Source organism: Dipteris shenzhenensis, chromosome 6, assembly GCF_047967505.1.
Source record: "Dipteris shenzhenensis isolate YYH24624 ecotype China chromosome 6, Dip_SZ_1.0, whole genome shotgun sequence".
Taxonomy (NCBI): domain Eukaryota; kingdom Viridiplantae; phylum Streptophyta; class Polypodiopsida; order Gleicheniales; family Dipteridaceae; genus Dipteris; species Dipteris shenzhenensis.
Genome location: NC_141601.1, coordinates 912,268 through 935,399, shown reverse-complemented (window position 1 = coordinate 935,399; position 23,132 = coordinate 912,268). Strand labels below are relative to the sequence as shown.

General features: G+C 39.4%; 1 protein-coding gene across 6 annotated transcripts in view; it reads left to right on the top strand.

The window, feature by feature from the left end:
- Nucleotides 1-16,539: 16,539 nt before the first annotated feature.
- Nucleotides 16,540-23,132, top strand: part of EMF2 (VEFS-Box of polycomb protein) — a 92,602-nt gene continuing 86,009 nt past the window's right edge. For 2 of the 6 annotated variants that reach the window (XR_015541133.1, XM_087375803.1), the window contains exons 1-3: nt 16,540-16,825; nt 16,970-17,019; nt 17,157-17,356. The gene's annotated coding sequence lies outside the window, so the exon portion shown is untranslated. Of the gene's footprint in view, nt 16,826-16,962; nt 17,020-17,156; nt 17,357-23,132 lie in introns of all 6 variants that reach the window. The other 4 variants (XM_087375804.1, XM_087375806.1, XM_087375805.1 and 1 more) reach the window with 4 other exon arrangements.

The window sequence follows — 23,132 nt, the reverse complement described above, 5'->3', positions numbered from 1 at the left end:
CCAAGTCCTTATAAGTATGCTTACAATTGGCTATTCAAAAATTAGATTTTGTTCTCTTTTTAGATGATTACATTAGTGATATGCATTCATGACGTAGTTTTCTCTTTGCAAGTTGTACTTGATTTTAACAGCCTTGTTTTTCCTAAGTCTAAGAGACCTAACAACTAGCTATTCAAAAATTAGATTTTGTTCTCTCTTTAGATGATTACATCAATGATATGCATTCATGAGGTAGTTTTCTCTCTGCAAGTTGTACTTGATTTTAAAAGCCTTGTTTTTCCTAAGTCTAAGAGACCTAACAACTAGCTATTCAAAAATTGGATTTTGTTCTCTTTTTAGAGGATTACATTAGTGATATGCATTCATGAGTAGTTTTAAAGTATATGCAAACTTTATGTCAAGCCTAAGATCCAAGTGGTCGATGACCAACACTTCTATTTTGTGTTAGTAAAGGACTAGTTTCTAATTTTTCTAGTAGCTCTTGCAATTGTGTGTTATTTTCCTACTACTTTTATATCCATATGAAGGTTTGGCGTTCACATTTTATGAAAAATTTGTTGTCTTCAATCATACATTTTTCTTGAACAATTCTATTATCCCAATTTATCATCTTCTTCTCCTTGAAGGGAGGGTGTCCATTATTGTGTCATCGATTGCGCGCCCACACGACGCAATCATATTTTCACTTTTGTTGGGCAATGAGCATCTCTATTTTCTCCACTCTCCTATTCACCTCTCCTACCAAATTCAATTAATTAATTAGTTTCGGTGCATGGAGGCTTAATTAAGCTATGTTAATCTATGGCTTGATTTATTTATACCTTAATTAACCTATGTTTTTCTATGGCTTAATTTATTCATGCAATAATTAACCTATGTCTTTCTATGGCTTAATTTATTCATGCAATAATTAACCTATGTCTCTCCATGGCTTAATTTATTTCATCCATAGACTATGTCCATCCCAAATGTTCAAGAACCCAAAACCTTCTTTTCCTCTTGCATGAGCCCTACCACTAGGCTATTAAGTAATATTATAACCCTCTTTCCTTCTAATAGTATTATAAATCCTCCCTCATCCCCCTCCCCCTTTGGGATGTCTTTTCGTCTTTAATGCCTTTCAAAAGTGGTCCCCCCCCTCCCCAATCTCACATGTCCCTTCTTCTTTAATGCCCCTCTGCCCCACCTTTTCTTTAATTTAAGCTCTCTCCCTCGCCCACATGAGACTAATTATTGCCCCCCCCCCTTTATGCTTAAATATTTTGCCATCATATACCACTCCCCTCTCCCCCCTTCCCCAACTAATTAATTAATATGATTTTTTCAATGTTAGGGGCACCTATTGTGTGATATGTCCCCAACATATGCAGTTTTCCTTGGGCTTTGTAATATTGCACTCTAGAGATCCTTTACACAAACTTACTAAATATTGATCTTGCATTGTAGAGATTTGCTACACAAGCTTAAGAAATATTGACCTTGTGTTTATATCCTTCACTTCCGGGCCAACTACAGTCTTTTACCTTTGTAAGGGTTGTAAATCGATGAAGAGTAGATTTAGTTGGGTCATTGTTGCTCTCCTTTTGATCACGAAACAAAAGCTCCATGATGTTAGATTGCCACGCTATAACAATACCTTCAATCAAGCTTTCTAGGACTTTGAAAACGACAAGTGTTTAACTCTCCAAAAGTATGAACCCTCCCTAATGACTCCCTTGATAATGCCACTAGTTCACCTCTCTCTCCTTGTAGGGGCTACCATTGTACACCTCTCAAGTTGCATTCCAATTGCCTCTCCCCCGTCAGCCACCATGAGATCAAAGAACTTTGCAAGATCATTCAACATTCCTCATGACCTATTTAGTTTTCCCAAACATTACCTCAACCGTATGATCCTTCTCTTTGAACTTTCACATGGAAAACGTGAAAAGATCCTACAACCTAAAATCAGGCACAAAAAATGGTATTCATTCTAGATTTTTTCTCATCCACAATACTAATTTTTATAAGGTTTGGCTCTACATATATCCTATTATGCTTATAGTGGCTCATATACATGTGCTTCTACAGTAGCATAGCCATCAAATCCCTCCACATGATCAACATTGACTCAAGAACTCCTAAGATCTCCATCCCCATCCATTTGCATCCTTTTCACCAAGTCCACTTTGGATCTAGCTCCTGTTGTGGAGGTTTTAAAAAGAAAGCAATTTTCACAACGGGGCCTTGATCAAGAAAGTGAATTCCATGGAAAAACTTGTAGTAGTAGTTTCTCTTTAATTTTTTGATGACGGTCATCCCCTCTCCCACTGTATTTACTTTCTTAGATTGGGTTTTTCAATGTTTCTTATTTTCATCTTAGAAACAAATCTCTCATTCATTGCGTGGGGCCTTCCAACATAAGTGTGTTCCCACCTCTAGCCAAGTCTTAGTGTGGTGAATATGCACGATGTACAGGCACAAGGAGGTGAGCATCCAAAGGATAAGAACCAACTTTTCTTGTGACTACTATTCCTCTTTTAGTGAACGATTGCTAATGTGCATTTACAAGAATGTGAGCATCAAAAGGATAAGGATTGGGTTAAAGCTATTCACCTCGGGACTACTAAGTTGAATGTCTGCTAATTTTAAGCTTTTATTGATATTGAAATAATTGGTGTTCAGATCTTCCCAAAGGGCACATGTATGAGGAGATGAAACTATACCATAGGCATGTAGAGAGATTGAAAGGCTTGACCACTGCAGAGTAGTGAATGCAAATAGTAAAATTTGGACTTATTATGAATTGATGTTTATAGTGTCATTTTAATTCAACCTTTCACTTCATTTTAGTAGGTACATTACATATTGATGAGTCACTAGCCAAGAATAACCACTTGCCCATAGCATTGTAAAGGAGCTAGTGGAGCACCAAATAAGTTGGAAGTTCATGAGGAAAAGGAGGCTCCAATGGATTGAGTGTAGGCTACATATGGATTTAAGGAATTTGATTTGCACATATTTGGTTAGAGAGTGAACGCTGTTTTTTCCAATCTCAGTATGGTTCATTTTTTCAGAGGAACAAGAAAGAAGAAACTGTTGTAACTATGGAGGCCAGCGTAAGAGAGGCATCACATATTACTAGCACATCAAGAAGAGTGAAGAATACAGTTAACCCTTACTATTGCCAATGAGTATTAATAGGCTTCTCTTAGGACATTCTTATATATAGGATGCTTGTTGTGAAGATTAGATCCTAGACACTACAGAGGAAAAATTACTTTTGCTTTGCAAATTTTTGTCTACTACATTCAAGACACTTGGTGTGATTTTGGACATTAGATGCCAAGAAAAAGGTATAAGAGTGTGCATTATTACATCTATTTGAAGTGATCCATCACTAAATCATTGGAATGAGTGTAGCTTCCTCAGAGGAATGAGCAAAATCCTAAAGATAAATTGTATTAAACAAGTATAATGACTACTTAATGAGAACTTTACTTGCTCATGATTTTTCTTAAACTAGCATTATGAGAACTTTACTTGCTCATAATTTTTTTCAAACCAGCATTTTGTATCTTGACAACATGTTGAAGCTAGCACATGGGGGAGCTAGTCTTTGATAGCCAAATCATTCATGACATGTGAGTTAACATATATTAGGAGGTTTTTATGTTCTTGATGCATTTTATGGATTTCCTCATGTTTGGAACTAAGATCTGGGCCACTTCTATTTGGAGTCCACAATGACAAAATTTTGTGTCATAAAGTGGAGAAGGGTGAGGTGCCTTGGAGAAATGGATGTTGCCAATTGGGCCTCTAGCTATTTCAATATATAGTGGCATTATATATGAATGAAAATGGTATGATTGTGGATTGATTTGATGGGATAGATTCAAATTATCTTGCCTTCTTGGGCAATGCAATGGAGCGACATTGTGTGGCCTTTATGGTATACAAGGCCACATACAATGCCCTTTAGTGTCTTGATCTAGTATGTACATTGGTTGTGGACGAAGTAAACATGTTATGGGGGCTTGATTTTTCACATCAACATTGTTGACCTTACACACATGGTTGTAAAGAAGTTGCACAAATGGTTTCTATATACTAGACGTAACTATTTTTTGAAATCTATATGCAAACATGGATGATAGCTTTTGGTAGTTTTCTATTTTAAGTATTATTTTGTAGGTTGGCAAGAAACTATCATGTGTTCACCCATGCCAAGTTCTTGTATTTGCTTGCTTCATCCATCTAAACTATATAAGTCACTGTTGTTAAATGACAAAAAATATATACTTAAACTACAAGGCCAACTTGCTTTCACATGGCTAGTTATAATTAGGATCATAACTCCTAGAGAAAATATATTATAATAGTACATGGTGGAATAGAAGAACAAGTAGGGATGTTTCACCATCAGAATGAAAAAGATTGATTTCAATGCTTGGCTACTTAGTAGCATTCATATGAGATTGGGTAAGTAAATATTCAAGCAAGTATAATGTATACGTATGAAATTTTCATGCTTCCTATATGGTTGCTATTCTAGTTTGAGTTTAAATTTATAAGCAGATTATGGAAGTTAGGTGAAGTGATATATGATGGAAGTTTTAAGCACTCACATGATGTTTAAATGGTGAATGTCAAAATACCTAGAAAATTCCACTAGCCATGAGAGGAATTAACCCATTCTAGATCTTCCCCTTCATGTTTTTGTAAATAAAGGAGATTACCCCTTCCACATGCATAGGCAAGGATGAGGATGGGATTGCTATGAAAGCTCACTTTATAAAATATGACTATCACCATCACACTATGGAAATTAGATAGTAGTCGCTACTAAGTTTGATAAAATTGAACACTTGAATTATTAAGAATGGTAGTTTATATGAGCAAATGGTAAATAAACCGAGGCCATTCAAAAGAACACATAAAATCATAGATACTACTTATATTATATAGATACTACTTATATTATATGTAAACGTTGCAAATCAAAAAATCTAATTTAAAAAAAAGGTACTGGGTTTAAGCAAAAAAGGGTCCATGGACACATGGCATGTAGGCATGCATGTGCACACACGTGCATGCATGCATAAAGAATGGTCATTGGTTCTTGCTACTAGCCAAAAGATGAAATCATTTCTAATGATGATATCAATGTTTGTCATCATGAAAAAATGCTTCCTAACATTGAAAAGGCTCTATCTTCTACCATTATACCAGAAGTCACTACAGAGCTTCCATGGTTCAAAAAAATTGCTCTTTCCTCATCTAAGCAAGAAAAGTTGGAAAGTTTCTCCAACCTACCTATTACTTCAGTGGAACAGGAAGCAAAAAATAATCTCACCATGCCTCAAGGATCATCTTGCATTTCAACCATGCCTGCTAGGGAGGTGGAATTTGATGTGTCTCAAGAGACTCATCAAAACAAAATGTAGACACTTAACAATTTGAATCTATTGGAACATTTGAACATAGATATCCTAAAAAGTAAGGGTTCATTGTCTAATGTGGAAGTAGAAAAGTGCAAACAGGCTGCTCTCAAAGGAGTCTCACTAACAACTTTCAAAAAGGTTAGCATTCCTTGTGCACCAGCACTATCTACAATGGATGCAAGGAATTGTTCTAACTCCAAAGTCCTACTACTAGTTTGTGGAGGCTTTAACTCCCGTACAGAATGGGCTGGAAATTACAAATTCCTTTGGTGGAACTGGTTACAATCATTCCTAAAGTGTGCTTGTTTTGCTGACAAATGTGGTGGCTCACTCATTTGGGCAAACCATGTTATCTAGTATATGGTGAATCACCTAGATTTCTTTTACCCAGATATGAGTTTAGCAGCATCTTTTATTGCATTCCTCATATGGTTGAATTGACCTACAAAAGACATAGTTGAAACTCTTAATACACACGCATGCATGCACACACACACACATACACATGTGCACACGCACACACACACACCTACACGTGCACACACACACACACACACCCCCCCCCCTCCCCTCGAGGACCTTTATAATCCTCGGGGACCAATACTTCCTATACTATATAAGGACTTGGGGTGAAATTCAAATATAGTTACATGTTTATATTTATATGTTAAAGATCTTAACATCCTTACGATATGAGTATTTTCAATGGAATTATACTCTTTCTTGATTCCACTGCTTTGAGGCTAGAAGCTCATACCTTGCAGGAGAAGGGATCACTTTGCAAGAAATTTATTGGTATTTATTACTAGCACATCCCTTAGTATAAGCATGACTAATATGATGATGTGGATGGGTGATATTGGACCATGTAGTCCTTGGTAACTTGGGAGCACCACGTCCCTTAGTAATGCCTTATTGATGTATTCCCTTAGTAATGCCTTATTGATGTATAAGGAAAATGGCAAATTCCCTATGATTATATTGGATCCCATATGGTTTTATTGATAGCGAAATAGACATGAATATATGGACATAGATATATTGATATGTATATTTGTGAGTGAGTGTGAGTGTGAGTGAGTGTGTGTGTGTGGGGGGAAGACAAGACAACACGCCCTTTTGCATAGTGAAAAGACAAAAGAGTCAGGGTAAAGGATAGAAAGAGAACATTATAGAATTAAGGAACAATTTGAGTATGTAGGCACAACACCTACGAAATTGCATAAAAAGTATGTAAGAGCTTTGATAAGAAATGACAATAATGTTTTTGCAAAAAAAAAAGGGGCTTGGTGAAGTCTTGATAAAAAAGCAGCTCTTTTAGTAAAGAGAGTCTGCATATCTGCCACCATCCAACAAGAAAATATGGTAAGAACCAGCTTAACTTTAATTGGAAAGACAAGTGTCATAAACAGCCCTCCCTTGTTATTAGGGTCTCAATAAAATAGTGGCTTGGAAACAGACTTAAATAGCTCGATGTGGACTTTAAAGGTGTAAAAAAAGGGGCCTATAGAAAAGGAAAAATTAAAAAGTTAGTTTTAAAAAATAAAATAAAAATAATTTGAGGGAAATCAAGTGAAATTAGGGAAAATTATGGGGAAGGAAGAGGAAAAGGTAGGGAAGAAAGTTGGAGAAAATTGGTCAAAGATGGGGGGGGGAGAGAAAAATTAAGAGCTTTAAGAAAGAAATTGAAAAAAATAAGAAGGAATCAAAAAAAATTAGGGAGTGCTTGTGAGAGAGAAGGAAAAGGAATTAGAAAAAATAGGAAAAGGGAAAATTAAGAAATTAAGTAGATGCAAAAGAAAAAGGAGAATAGTAAGTGTGTGTGTGTGTATTTATATTTAGAAAAATATGTATATGTAGATATATATATATATTTGTATATATCTATAAACATGTACTTACTTGAAATCCCCTTGAAAACTACCTACACTTGACCATGAGTGACCACCAAGAAGGGAGCTAGTACCTTTGACCATTGTTGTTGGGAGTTATGGAGGCTCATTAAGAAAAGAGGTTGGTTGGAAAGTATGGGAGACAATTAATGTGAAGCTATAATAAGAAATTCGAGGGAGCATATAAACCAACACGCTCTATAGACTCCTAAGCAGCCAAGACATGCATTAAAGTTTTGCTCGAGTCCTAGAGTGGTTCAAGATGGCATTGAGATGGTGTTGAATTGGGTGGACTGTGGACATTTTGAGGGCTACCCACTCACTATAGTTCAACTTTGGTCCTTAAGTCACCAAGGTAAGAGGAGAGCCTCGAGCGTCATGGCACTTTATGCTTTCTCCCACACGAGAAGCTGTGGATCATTAACTAGAACTTTGTAACTTTGCCTGGAGAAGCCATGTAATGTTTGCATTGGGTAAGTTGTATACTAGGAGGGATTTGATGGGGTTGGAGGCCTTGAATCGCAACTTTTCATGTCCTCTTGGAGTAGATTTTCACTTCTCTTCCGTCCAAATTATCCATCTTAGAAATTATCAAATGAGGTTGCATAGAGTGTTTAGTCTTCTATCGTGTCTACTTTGTGTCTACACATACACACACACTCACACCCATCCCCTGTGAGATCCTTGTAGCCTTAGAATGATGGTTGGATGATGATGTGTATGCTTGAACATTGGATACATTTATATCCAATGAGAGAATTTTTGCTTTTGGCAATGATTGGGTATCTGCCATGAATTTCAATTATTGGCATACATTTAGGATGTCCATTAGGCCCCTTAATTGACTTGAGGTGCTTTAAAAGACACACAATTTGAGGATCTTCCAAATCTGTTTAGATTTCTTTGACATGATTCATACTACATGTGCCCCTAGAGTACTACTGAATTTGCTACACACTGCCCCAAGTTTGAGCTGAGGCTCCAAGATGGCTTGGGAGACTACAGGCGATGATTGGAGGAGCGATAGAGTTTCTCTAGGCGCGTAAGTCTAGCGATAGAGTTCCTCCACATCACTATAATCCTTCTACTCTCCCTTGATTTGTAGATAGCTTGGTAAGGGGAAACAATCTTCATCCTCCATAGAAGCACCAAGGAAGTTCCTGGTCTTCTAGTCCCTGCATGAAATCCAGGCAAGCACTTGCTCCACCCGGGATGTTGGAGTTGTGGTCTCCCTCCTTTAATGAATAGGTGGAGAACTTAGCAAATGCAATATTTCTCTACGTGTCTTCGTATATAGGTGTCTGCTATATTTACTCCTCTAGAAGTGCTGGTTTTGCTCCACTAGATAAGCAAAAACTAGTTTGCCTCATGGAGGCCTCACATGTAATCATTAGCACTTTGTAGAGAATGAGCTGCATCCACATATTAAAGCTAAGCCGGAATCCCAGATGAGTGTTGCTGTTAAGCATCGGGATGTCGTTCAATACTTTAGCTGCCCAACTTCCACATGGCGACTAGTTGTGGGAACTCCGTTGATACGCGCTAGTCTTACTCACCTCAATAACCACTCCAAGGACTATGTAATAGTCCACAGCCATGCGTGACTCTGCATTGGGATGATTGGATTTTTATAAAACTCCTTTAACTTTGTGTGATAATCAGATATGGTAAAAGACAAATATAAAGAGCCCAGGCATTGTGAGTTTTGGCTCCCTCGTATATGATTGCATATCTCTTGAAATTTGTCACTGAACATTGATATAGTACGTTCCAACTTGTTGACTTGTTTAGAAACGAGTAGCCTTGAGACCTGGCACTTGCTCGACTGATGGTGTGAGGAGGGTCAACTACCATTTGGTTCTTTGGAGCCCTTCTTCTGAAGGACCGAGGCTTTGGGTAGACTTCTGAAGGTAAATATCAAGCATCAATTTAGATGTGGCTTGTAAATAATAGTTATCTCTATTGTAATGTGCTTTAAGCAACATTTTTGCTAGTGCAAGGAGTTGTATTATAAGTTATTTAGCCAAGCCCATGCATGGACGCTCCTACATAGTTCTTGTCATTGGGACGCTTAACTATACCAGCCTATAATGGACTGTGTTTACCACATAAATGGAAAAACCGTCACCTTTAAATGTTTGGTTGATAGGAATATGATGCGATCCACAGGTTTTGAGCTGATAAGCTCCTTATTCATAATTCCTTATTCTTTAGCCTTCCTCTATCAAAATGCTATGACCAGCAGTGGTGTTTTGGTATTGCACATATTTCAATAGAAGCTTGCACGAGAAACTCCAAAACCCACTTGCTTGAGCTCTTATAGACGAGGTTAAGCATTGGACACCGGTCACAGATGTTGAGCAACACCAAATATTGTGGGTAACTGAGTTGACAGACTTAGGAAGATCACGTCACAGTTTACTATTGGATTGGCCTGCACTTGCATGGCTCGGATAAAGTTTTGAGAATTGGCTCGTAGACATAGCGGTTGTGCTAGTGGGTGAAAGAAATTCATCTACAACATGACTTGATGCTACGTCCATGTTATAATGTGTATATATTTGGTTATAGGAGATATTGCTTCCTTGAAGGGTGGCTCAAAATCACTTCAGTAGCCCCTTGTCACAAACATTACAATGCTGATATGAATAAATGCTATCTTATGGCTGCATACATTTTTGATAGACTAGCCTTGTCATGTTGTCGATGCGCTTGGGGAAGGCTCTTGTCCATAGTTACCAAAACTAAGCCCCCACAAGAGCTATTTGTAATGGTGTGCTATCTTGAAGCTTGCAAGACTTACTGCACACCTCATCCCTCTCAACTATGTTGAGCTTAGGGAGTAAATGTGAACCCACCCCCACATAGTATTGAACTAAGCACGGTTTGATTCGCATCTAATTGAAGTCATTTACCAGGGTCGAGGATAGTGAAATTGCAGTTGCAATTAATAAAAGGAAGGCCGGAGGGCAATCACATTGAGACTCAATAACCTTGGGGTCTTCTAATCCTATAATGTTGCAATTTTTAATTAGACCCCAACCTTTGTATCCCTTACAATGGGTTTTACTTCTGTCCATTTCATGACTTTTTTGGAACTTGTCTTAAAAGGTAGATTGGTGATTTGGAAAGCCTGATCTTGGGAATTGCAAGTTTTATAATGCTCTCTAAAACCTCTACATAAGAAGAACGTTTTTAATTGCCTCTTGACTTAATAGAACTTGGGGCGTAAGTCCTAAGTAGTCCTTGGTTGGACAAGGATAATTGCCAAAGGACTATATTTATTCAGACTCCTAGGGGAAATGGCTTGACAATGAAGATGGAAAAGTTAACGCTTTACTTTGAAAATTGTCTTTTATTATCGTGCAACGGATTGCCGATCATTTTTTTATTATCTGCCTTAGATATATATCTAGTACATAAGGATAAATTAGGTTGTTGAGATTTCTTGTTGGCTTTATACCTTACCTAGGTTTTGTAGTATATGCCTACAATTATTGATGTGCCTCCTGATTATATTTAGCTTTTCCTTAAGGGACCCCGCTTGAGATTTTTTAAGGCTCCTCTATACTTGGTTGATTGAGGTGGTTTAAGGGAGTTCCCTTTTTGGAAACTGTGTACCAAGGGAGTCTTATATTAGAAATTCTACTACAAGTTGATATTAACCCCTTGGAGGTGCTTATCAGGGAAGTTTCATGCTTACCAAGGATGCTTATTAGGGATGTTTCATGTTTATTATATTAAGTTAACTTGAAATTTGGATCATAATGTTTTGTAATAAAAAGATACTACACTACTCTCTTGGAAGCAGTTGATGAAGACTATGCTTATCTTATTTATGGCTCCTTGATGGCATATAAGGGTTAGGAAAGAAACCCTTATACCCACCTAGGAGTTGACATAAATAATGATTGAGACACATGGTTAGGGATTGTCTTGGATATGAGATGAGTCAAGACATATTTTACCCTTTGATCTATATGCAAGTTTCTATGCATCATTTTTTGGCATCTTGTTTGCAAGCCTAACATGATTCATTATCAGGACTGGTTGAGAATTGTATATTCCCTTGGGAATTGCTCTAACATTTTATAAGCATTTTATTAAATTATCCAAATTCCAACCTTAGATTATTTTTAGCAGGGGCGCCAGAGATAAAATAGAAGACCACTCTAGTTGAACGTTGAAGAACAGGAGAGTCGGCCATGAAAAGAGATACAACACCTAACATGCCACCAAACATCATGTAGATGGCCTAGCTAGCTACCATTACACACTTACTAGAGATGAGCTACACAACAAGCAAATGCCCATGACTATGAAACAAGAATCACGACTGAAAAAAGGCTACTTAGAAAAGGAAAAGTGTGAGTTGGGCTCCATGAGGACCTTTTCAGATCTCCAATATAAGCATATGCACTAACCACCAGTAAAAAGAGCGGGAAACGTACGAGCATAACATGAGCAGGAAAGGAAAAATCAATAAGCTACACACCTTTTCCTTAATCAAGTGGCATCTAGGAAGAGAAGCCACGAGGAAGAAGAGGAAAACTATGAGGTAACAGAGAGCACTCAAGCTTGAGCACACCGTCGATAGAGCCAGCTAAGCCAAAGAAGAACTAGAAGCACAAACGTGTGACCTTCCAACTGATCATGGGCAACATCAAACGTTGGACAAGGCAAACCATGAAAAGATGAGGCCTCCTTGTAACTCCAAGAAGATGGCGAAATAGATCACCGGCTGATTAGACCAACACCAAAGCCAAAACCGCTCACATAAACAACCACGCAGAGTCGAAGACAACAACTCTGAGGAATGGCAGGTTCCAGCGACGCGAACAAAGGCATAAGAGCAAATGAGGACGGGGGTGATAGCAGACAAGCTAACCAGATGAAAGGCAACCACCTCACAGAAGACTAGCGAGAGGCACGAACTAAAGGAGACTAACAGCATTATGCTCAATGTCTACTGAGAAGATGATGCCTACGATGCAAAAATGATAGCATGGATCGGAAGACTAAGCAAATGCAGGGTAGCAGCAAAGAGGGAAACTTGGTCCATGGTTGACGGCTGCTAACTACTCTTTGGCAGAGACCTTAAAGGTCTCCTACCACCTTAATGTACCAATCAAAAACACCTCAAAGAAAGGTTAAAATGCACATATTCCCAGCACATCTTGAAAAAACAATCAAATATAAGGGAAAATACCCCTTAAAAGACCTTTTAAAGACTCAACTTTGGAACTATAAATTTAACACCTAACACATCTATCTATCAAGGCAAGAGACATGAACCATTATTAAAAACCATACGACCATCTTAGACTAACCTAAATGACTTTTATACTCATAGACTAATAGACCAACGCTAATAACTAAAAAAGAAAAGTTTAAAATTGAACAGAATGCATTGCTATAGAGAAAGGGAGATCGCATTAAGATTGTCTTGAAATCTTATATACTTAAACCAAATTGTGTGGTTTCGATTGTAGTACATTAAGAAAGTTACATGCGGGATGTTATTAGAATCAAGGGCACTTGATAAGCTAAGGTTATAGGCACATGTTTCCATTGAAGTCCAATAGGTTAGTAGTTGGATATCAGGCCTTATCGAAATCAGAGTTATGCTTTGATAGAAATCGGTAGGTGAGCAATATAATATTTGATCCTAGTAGTAATTGCAATTGTCATCCAAATGCTTTGCAGTTGCCCTTCTATGAACCTTGTACATAGAGTAGGTACTAGGATCTACGAGTCGTATGGATCAAGAATAGGAGTAGCTCACAAAAGATGCCCATTGCTAGGAGAATCCTTATCTCAGGAGAAGTAGTGTGTTTTATTTCCATTGGATACCCCCTTCTTGCCCTACCTGTATAGATCATTTGCATTCATCAGACATCCGATTGCCTTACATTGGAGGTTTGGGAAAATTATGGTAGGGCCTCATCTACTGAAAAAGGAAAGTCCTAGCTTTACTAGAAAGATAACCAAAACCATATCACCTGAGCATAGAGTGGCATAGTAATATGGAAATTATATATGTTTTGTAGTTTTAACTTCATCAAAATTGAAGTTGATATAAGATCTCCATGTAAATTGTTTGTGGAACATAAATTTTTTTCACAATGGATGTCACGTGAAAATTATCCATCTTCACGTAGTAAGCATACAAATTCGTTGAACTTTGCAAAAATTCATAGGGTGGAGTTTGATCCTTCACACCCCATGACATACAATTGGTTGTGGTCTTTTGTAGTCCTGGTATGTCTTTTCGATTTTGATTTTGGCTTGTGTGTGTGTGTTTGTGTGCGTGCCCATGCATGCATGCTTGTGTATGTGTGTCCTTTGGGGTGGATAGTTTCTTGGAACCAACATATGGATTGGGTATTGGAAAATTTCAAGAAACAATTGGAATATTGGATGCTAGCTACATGGCCCTTCCATGTTCAATTGCGCATACTTAAGTCGATCTTGGTGCCTACATATAGTTCTATCTGCCTTTGATGATGTTTTCAAAGCAAGACATTTCAATTTTCATGTCTTTTAACATGGAACTTTTTGGGCAATCCTATCATCGACGTAAATCCCCTTGGATCCTTTTTGTGGATCACCTTTTCTCTCCAAAGATGCATGGGGGATTTAATATTTTGAATTTTCATTTGCATCTTTTAGCTCATAAGGGGAAAATGATGCTTGAATTCATGCAAGGTGATTAGCCTTGGTTTTTTTATGATGGGGCATTTGCTTTCCAAAATTATGATGCAGCATTTGATTTCCAAAATTAATCTTCTATAACTTTTGGTCATTAGAACCTTACTCATTGGGACTTTCTCCTATGGCATATTACTACTGGAAAAGTTAAGGGTTGTCCCTTTACCTTAGGCTTATTTTTGGATTGGAAATATATGATACTTCATGCTACATAATTGCATCTTAAGAAACAACTTTAATATTCCAGATCTTCATGCTACATATATTTTAAATGACCACCAAGGATTGCTTAAGAGCATTCCATTCTTGCTCAGTAGTTGCGGTGAGATTCAGATGATCAAGCAAATTACTAGCAAGACCAAGACCAATAATTGACAATGCACATGTTAAATGAATTTCTCTTGCTGGCAACTCGTTATAGTCTAAATGCTTTCATTGTCTAAAGTGTTAATGCAGCCTCTAGCTTGTAACGTCACATATCATATTTTCTTTGGTCCACAAACATCTATCTTGCGGATGATGTGCTTAATGATGCAGGCATGGTTTTATCCTTTCCATCACCACTACCCAGGAAATATGGTTTGGGACATAGGCCGCTATGGTGTTTATTATAGCAAATGCTTTATGATTTCTAGCCTTTACCTTGCCTTGAGACTACGGATCAGACTCAAAGATTGGATTCTCTACTCAAATGATCCTACTTATCGATCGTTGCCTCTCTTTATAAGGGTTTACACCCTAGGTTTGTGAATAATTTTAAAGCTAAACTCCTGATGTCCACCCATGCAAATTGAGTTTGGTCTATGACACGTCCTTATGGATGGTGGAAGAAACGGTCGAGGCAAATTTGGGATTGCAGACTTCCACTTCATCAAAAGATTTTCTTTTAGAGGGTTTTCCTTGGGGTTCTTTCATTTCGAGAGATATTGGCTAGTTGTCACATTGCTCTTGTTGTTTATTATTGTGATCTATACTTGTGAGAATCTAAGCCCCATTTATTTTGTCATTGCCCTGATTCTTGTGATCTCTTGTTATGCTTTAGCAGTGACTTACGACTCATTTTCGTACAAATAATTTTGGCAAGCTATTCTAGATCTTCAGTATTCATCCGGTTAGGCATGGATTTGATCTATCCCTTCATTGGGCTCGTTATTGGCACTATGTTTTTTATGGAAGGACCGTAATTATAGAGTCTTTGGTGACCCTCCCCTATTTAAGTATCATTTCTTATGTGCTTGCGTACATCAATCATTCCTTGATTGCCTGCATGCACTGGACCTGGATTATCTTGCCTTTTGTCCTATAAGGAGATGTTTTGAGGTTGTAATTACTTGTTCCTTACATTTTTGGGGGACAGTTTCACAATTTCTTGTAATATAATATGAATGGATTTCACCAAAAACATGTGTGCGTGTGTGCACATGGGCATGTGCGTGCATGTGTGTGTATGAGTGATCAAGGGTTGGAGAGATGAAAAGCTTATGACACACGTACTTGCCATGCATAAGATGATTGCCATGCATTATGATGTAGATTCCATAATATGAGCCAAATAAATTGAGATTACTTCTATACTTTGATGCCATAGGATGACTCACCAAGAGTTCTAGTGCAAAGCATAAAACTAACAAGTAGAATAAATAGAGAAGGAGCTATATTTTAGAATGCAAGAGTTTCTTTGACGATCCTTATCTCGACCATTTATTAAAAGTTTAGTTTTTTTTGGGGGAATAAAAGCCAATAGTTTATCAAGGGGGAGGTTAGCCCTTGAAAAAGACTATTATACAAAATTTGGCCTACAACTTTGGGGCATACTGCCTGTGGCCTATGCTGCAGTGCAGCGACAACACCCCAGTTGGATAAAATTGACACCACATTGCCCAAACATGAGCTAAGTAGCCCATCTTTCTTTGTAGTTAGATAACTAACATCCTAAAGGGTAACTTTTAAACCAGCTAAAATCATCGACTCTCTATGCCCTAAACCCACATTAAGATGCAACACCCATTGATTTTTGATAGCCCTTAGAGCTAACGTCACAACAACACGAATATACATAGTTTGCGGGCACCCCTGAGGCATATTAAGCATCACAACCCCAAGAAGAGCCACCTCTCGCTCACCAAGAGAGTACTGTAGCCTAATGGGGCTTCTAGTCCACCCTGGTTGAAAGTTCGACGTAGTTAGATATAGGCTTGACAAATTTGAAGGGCAACTGTATAATGGGAATATATGGAGGTTGCATCTAATGCTTATGAATTTGTACCTACCAAATGCTTAGCTTAAAAGCAATAAGCATCTATGCATGGTTCTCTTGCTTGGAAAAAAACTATAAACTCTAGTGTTTAGGGCCTATGTACTACAAGGTCTTCTTACCTCTCTTGTATAGTGTCTTGTCTAAAAGGGAAGGATAAAGGGATTTGAACATTATAGCAACTTATACAAGTATTATGAAAGATTAATCCCTTGGTAGAAGAAGTAGGTTGATTGGAGGGAAAAGGGACCGAGGTAATTCAAAAACGTGGGGAGTTTGACCTTGGAAGGGACGATTGATGAGGCGTATAGGTAAGTGCAAAGGAGGGACCTTAGCAAAAATGGTTTAACTAAGTAGGGCACCGGCATCTCGCATTTTGATTTTCAAAAAACCAACGACGACCACGACACCGCTCTCCTCCCCCATTCCTTCCTTCATTCCTGCACGCGCCCCCTCAAAGCTGCGCTTCCCAACACTTTGCCTGCCGCACATCAGCAACGAATTCCAAGGACACGCACCGTGCTGCAGGATCTAGCGAAATATAGGTAATTTCGGTATCCTGCACGCTCTCCCTGTCCCTGCATATTATGGCGATGGCCTTCATCTACAGCATGTAATGCAGCTTTTTTCCTGCACTGCGTAATTGTGACCGCTCTGCCTGACGTATGCTAAATCATGCAAGTTTACAGAGTGTATATACTTGGCGGCAACTTCCATGATGTTGTTTTCTCCAATTGTGGTGAGTTTGCAGCCCTAGCAGCGACAGCCCTCAGCTCAGAAAACAATATCTTTAGCGTTAGAGATCGTAGAATTTGTGCCACCCGATGTTTTAGGATGCGTTTCGTTAAACTGACACGCTGGGCATACGCATTGCAGTGTGACATCTCCAGGAATACCGGTTCCCTGACTGCATACAAATGAACAGAAAGTTTCACATTGAGGATGGGTCACAACGCTTTTCCAAGCCAGCTCGCTTCAATTGGCATACCCTCGTCAAATTTCCAGAGAAGTCTTCTTAGAGCGTTATTAATCGAGTGCCATTCAATCGAAATCCTAGCTTCTACAAGTGCGTCAACGTAATTCTCTTTTGAGCTCGACATGCCTGTATTTGTGTCGAACACGTATGTAAAGAACCTAAGACTTCACTAGCACAAAACTTTCAGAGTATGATTTCCATGGAAATTATTGGAGAACTGCAGAGTTTGGCCCGCTCAAACAGAATCGTGCTGGTAGCAGTCATAGATGACGGTAATGCACTAGTTATGCCTTATTCAAACCGTGTTAGTAGAAGTTACAACAGGTTAAGCGGTGCCATCTTTGATCTGTCCAATCGGTATCTAGTTTAGTGTGCTTGTTTTCCGGAGAGATCAAAGTAGGTTACCTGCATCTCATTACACAATATCGCCTTAAGTTGGCACTGGTTTTAAATATGCCTTATTATATCTAGCAAAGAATGTACTTTCTGGAGTGGTTTTTTCCTTACTTATTATGATGCTTAAAGAAACAAAACATGCATTTGTGAAGATTGATATCAATTGATATTCTAGATTGGAAGCCATGCTCCAATGAATTATTTTCTGCATTTTTCCTGTTTTGCTGAGCTGTTTTGGTTATCTCTGTAAACTACACCAAAGTTTCCTCTTCCGTTTGAATGCAGTGTGAGCACATCTTGATTTGGTCACTTCTAATGTCTTAAGTGCTCAATCTCACAAAGGCTCTGATGTCTTGATGTCTTTCAGGATTTGTTGAAAATTGTGGTCTCTTGATTCCTACTAGCTTATGTAGGGCTTCCAATGTATAATGTGGGTCTCTTCCGAACCATTGAGGCATCCATAAAGTATCTAGAAGCTTCATCTTTAACTAGAGAGTTTCAGGGAATTGGGTTCAAGCAATTGGTACGTGCATTGGCAGGGCCAGCGCATTCTAAAGTGGAGACCTGAGATATGGAGTTATGTATCTGCTGTATGCCAGAGAAGCGCATGTATTTGTAAGAACTATAGGAAATGTGGCATGATCCTTGATGTATGCTGGGATGCACAGCGTGAGTCCCAACATTGGAAAGATCAGATCATGACAGTCAGAGACTCAAGTGAAAGCAAACGTGCTGTTTGTCTCCTAGGATGTTAGTGGCAACTATCACAGCCATATGGCACACTGGATATATTTTACTAGGATGAACTAGGTGTGTATTTCAGCAAAATATAGGATCTTGAGCCTATGACCTACCTCTACAAAAAAATTCTTCCTCAAAAGCTCTTCCACTCTCAGATTGCCATATGCCAGCCTGTTGTAGGCTTAAAGTTGTTATTGCATCATTGATTCCCTGAATCTGGAATTTTGCTGATTGCTGGAGGGTTTTAAAATTATGAGCTTATTAAGCAATGAAGTGCTACACTGTATGGGCTATGATCTGCAATAATAAAAATCAGTTTCTTCCAAAAGTTGAGGAGCACTGTCTCTCAGGCTCAGAGAAGGTGTGTACCGAGTCTTGTATGGTTTGGATCAGGTTTGAGCCTTGACATGATTTTGATACAAAAGTCCTTTCCTTACTAGTGCAAGTGCTATATCAGAAAAACGAAACCATCATCAGTCAGATTTCAAAGGGAAGATAGGCTTTGTAGCCCCTATACGGCTGTTATCCATGTCCGTCTACCGGAATTCCAAAGAACATCCTAGGAGCGTTCTATATTTTGGAGACAAATGTAATGATTGGAATCCTAACAGTGTCCTTAAAACAGTGGCATTTTTCAGTCCTGACCTGGCCCGACAGTAATCAGTCATAGCCTGCAATTAATCATTAATCACAAAAAACTTCTACCAAACTGTGTAAATTAGTCCATGAACATCACATCTACTATTAATCAAGATATGTTAGCTGTCACCTAAGTAAACCGAGGACATGACCCCGTCGTAAAATTAGCAGCTTCGATAATGGGAAAACCTTAATATTCTGACCTTCGAAGGATTGTGTAGTTAGTAAGATTTTTTTTTTTGAAAGAAGGATAGGATTCGTCTTCTTGGGAATTTTGGTTCATGTCCTCTCCCCACATTTCATTGACTCGTAATAATGCCTTCAGTTTTGATATCGACTGAGATTGGCTGAGATTTGGGCAGGGGATCTGGTATAACCTTAGTTTTTGTTTAGTTGCTCTTTGTACACTATCCCACACGGTAGGGAATGAGCAAATTGAAGAATTATCAGATGAGTGGTTTATGGTTCATTTCATGTCTGAGTGTGATGCTGAGATTGACCACTTTGGTGAAGGTCTTGCAGAAGGATCCAATAGTGGAGTAGAGTTCAAGCTGATGGCCTCACATTGGTCCTGTTCTTGCGGATGGAACTAAGTTAGCTTGAGCTAATGCTGTTGATTGAGCGAGAATCAATCTCTGTCAAGCTAATTTTCACACGAGCAATCAATCGAGGATTGTTTGCACCCTATGGTCAAGATTCTCTGGGAGTTTGCTGACGAAATCAAGTTTGACAATCAGAAATGGGTCTCCGGCTTCATAATTTTTCATCTGCCATGAATAAGGTATTCGATTTGGTCAAGAGAAATCAAATTGGTGAGGGGAAGAAAAAATTGATGCCTACCTTGCTGACACAGATGGGGAACCTTCAAAGCACCAAGCTGAACTTTATGGATTTATGGCATCTGCTAGGAGAGAATAATACTGCTCCAAGTATTTAGCTCCTCAACAGTTTACATTCCTAGAAGTAACAGTTTTAGAACCAAAGCTTTATGGTAGAGGACTAATGAATACAAAATGTTACCTCATGACCTTAGGGAGCACTTAATTTTGAACAGTATGTACAGCCTTTGAATTTGCAAAATTCCAAACAGTCTTTTGAATCTGAAGATTAGTTGAGCTTACCTGATGAGCTTAAGGAGTGGATTAGTAAATTAGAATATTGTCTTTCATTGTATCCAAAAGGGGGTAAAGGAAAGATCCAATTTGCTGTACTACAGCTTGACTACTTTGTTCATACATGGTGGAAGCAGTTCCGTCAAGAAGGTACAGTATGTGACACTTGGGATGATTTTAAAAGGGAAGTCCTCCTAAGTTCATCAGGTTGTCTGAGCATGGACTTTATGAACTCAATGTGATGCTCTTTGATGTAATGAAGGCCTAGGCTTAACTAAAGCTGAGGCCAAACTAACCTGGGATCTAGGATTAGATCTAAAGAAAAACGCCACAAGCAGGGTGTCAGGGAAACTGACAAAAACCTATACAGCCCACCCTTGCAGGTCATTTGCCTGAGGTATTATAAGTGCAAAGTTTTTTTAAGTTTCATCGTCGTTAGGACATTCAAAGAAATTGTGTAATCACTGGCAAGCTACAAGAAGAATGGATTGACAAGAGGTTAGAGCAGGTCTAATCCAGGGTTAGGAATAACCTAGAGTTGTGACTAGAGCTAGCATAGATGAGGTCTAGATCCTGTACATTGAGCTGGCCTGCAGCATGGCATGGCTGAGCTAAACTTGGCAAAGCGTGGCCATGAAGTAAAGCAAAGTTACTTTAGGCATGCATGCCAAAGTAAAGGCTTACAACTAAAGATAGCGGGGGCTTATGCTTGGGCACTGATGACGACATAAGTGTTGCTTTGCTTGCTAAGTATGTCTTCCTTTTGCTTTTCTTAAAAGTTTTTGTTTACCTCTTTTTTCTTCTCTTTCATTTTCTCTTTTATTTTCTTTGTAGATTTTTGATCTTTAGAACAACAAAATTTCTAATTTTGTATGATTGGACTTATTCTAGTCTTACAAAGGTATATATAAAGATAGCCGGGGCTTGGCCTATAAGTATAAGCCAAGGGCTCAATATCAGGATGATAGAGTGTTCCCAGGAATTACGCGTGGAAGTTACGGAATCAAAATTCTTTAATTGTGTGTACTTCACAATCATAAGCGTGTGTGCAAGCCAGTAAATAGACAATGCATGCAAGACAAATATAAAATCCACAATGATATATTTCTGTCCAAACCGGACACAATCCAAAAGAGATGCAGAGTCCCACCAAACCGTGGTCCTCTGATCTTACCAAAGCTCTCCTACTATCTGCTTGGCACTCCTAGATCTCTGAGCCTGCGTGCTCCTCTGAGCTTATGTAGACTCTTTGTCCAGAGATCCTTCCATCTTACTGTTTGGATAGTCAGCCTAGGTGGGCAGCTTCTCTTGAGCTAAGTCTGCAGCTTCCTGTATGCCTCCACCTCCTCCTGGATGTAGGCCTAAGGGAAGCCCTGCTGCTGGTCCTTTCTGCCTGTGCGTTGCTGCTCCAATTGATACCTAATGGGGACCCAAAGGGACCCTTTTATAAGGCACAAGGCCCTTGACCCAGTCAGCCCTAATGGCTGACCTGGTTGGCCCACAAAAATATGCACATGCAGGCCCCGCCTGGCCATGTGGCAGGCCGCCACTGGCCCAGGAAGACCTGCCCTTATTCCAGCCTGTTCTTGGACTCCTACCAGGCCCATATGGCCCCCAATATGCCGTGATCTGATGAGCCACTTCCTGCAGCTGTTCCGCCCCTGTTCCAGGGTCCTTCCATCATCCGGATCTGGACAGAATCTGCCCGTACATCTTGTTGACATCAGCATCCTGTCATCACAGCTTTTTACTCCTGTGGTCCCTGCGCAGACTGGCCCCTTCCATCCGTGGACATCCTCTGGAAACATCTCTGCCACATCTTCCCTCCATGGTGGCTTTCCTCTGTCAGGTACTTGCTCTCTTTGTGTCTTTGCCTGATTTTGCTGCCCACATGGCAGCCACAGTGCTACCCATGTGGCATTCTCTCTAACCCTAGGCTCACCCCCCCATGCTCTCCTCATTTGGGGGCTCACAGATGGGAAGGTGACCTCTAATATTCCAATGAGGGGTTCCACGGAGTGTGCTTCTTAGGACGTAGACCTGCTGGCGTGGGAGCAGCAGCTAGAGGAAAGGGCATGTGGTATGGCATTGGACTTCAAGTTGACTTTGAGTCTAGTTGCAGAGCTAAAACAGTCCTGCTAAAGGGACTGGTTTACACTTCATAGGGCTGATCAGGCTTATCACAAGTAGAGCTGATGCAGCTGAATAATTGTAGGGAAAAAGGTTATGAGCAGGAGGGACAGAAAGGCTGCAAACTGATCTCACAGTTTTCATCCAGTGGCAGTTCAAGCTCCAAAAGGTGACTGAGACTGGCATTTGGGCAGCTCATGGGCTGTGGGCAGCATATGGGAGCTCATAGAGGAGGGGGACAGCTCGTGGGGCAATGTCACAGCTTGTGAAGGGGAGGCAGCTCTCCTTTGTCGATTGCCAAGGTCTCTCCTTTCAATAGGAGAGGATGGGAGACTGTTTCAGCTACTGGGGGGGCAAGTTCTACTGTGAATTAGAGGGTGTGGTGTGCAACTGGGATGGTGCAAATGGGATGATTCTCAGTTAGGCATGGACTCTTCTGGAATTCTGGAAAGTTGCATGTTGTATCGACTCCACATCTGCTTTTGGAATTTCGAGTTTTCCAAGGAAGGTCTTCTTCATAAATTTCTGGTTTTGAGATAGGGAACGGGCATCCTAACGGGGTGACTTCCCTTGTCTGAATGTGCCCTTAAAACCTTAAATCTTCAAGAAAAACAAGTCTGTAATCAAAAGGGGGGAAAGAGCTAAATTAGTAGCACTCTAGAGACAGTTAGAGGGAAATGTGGAGGGACTATTAAGTCTACATCCACCACTCATGTAGGTACTTTTTTTAAGTGACATCTAAATCCTCTCTCTCTCGCTCTCTCTCTCTCTCTCTCTCTCTCTCTCCTGTTCTATCATGACCACTTCTTAAGAGTATCGGATGATGGACTCATCATCAGATCCCAGTACCTTGAGGAC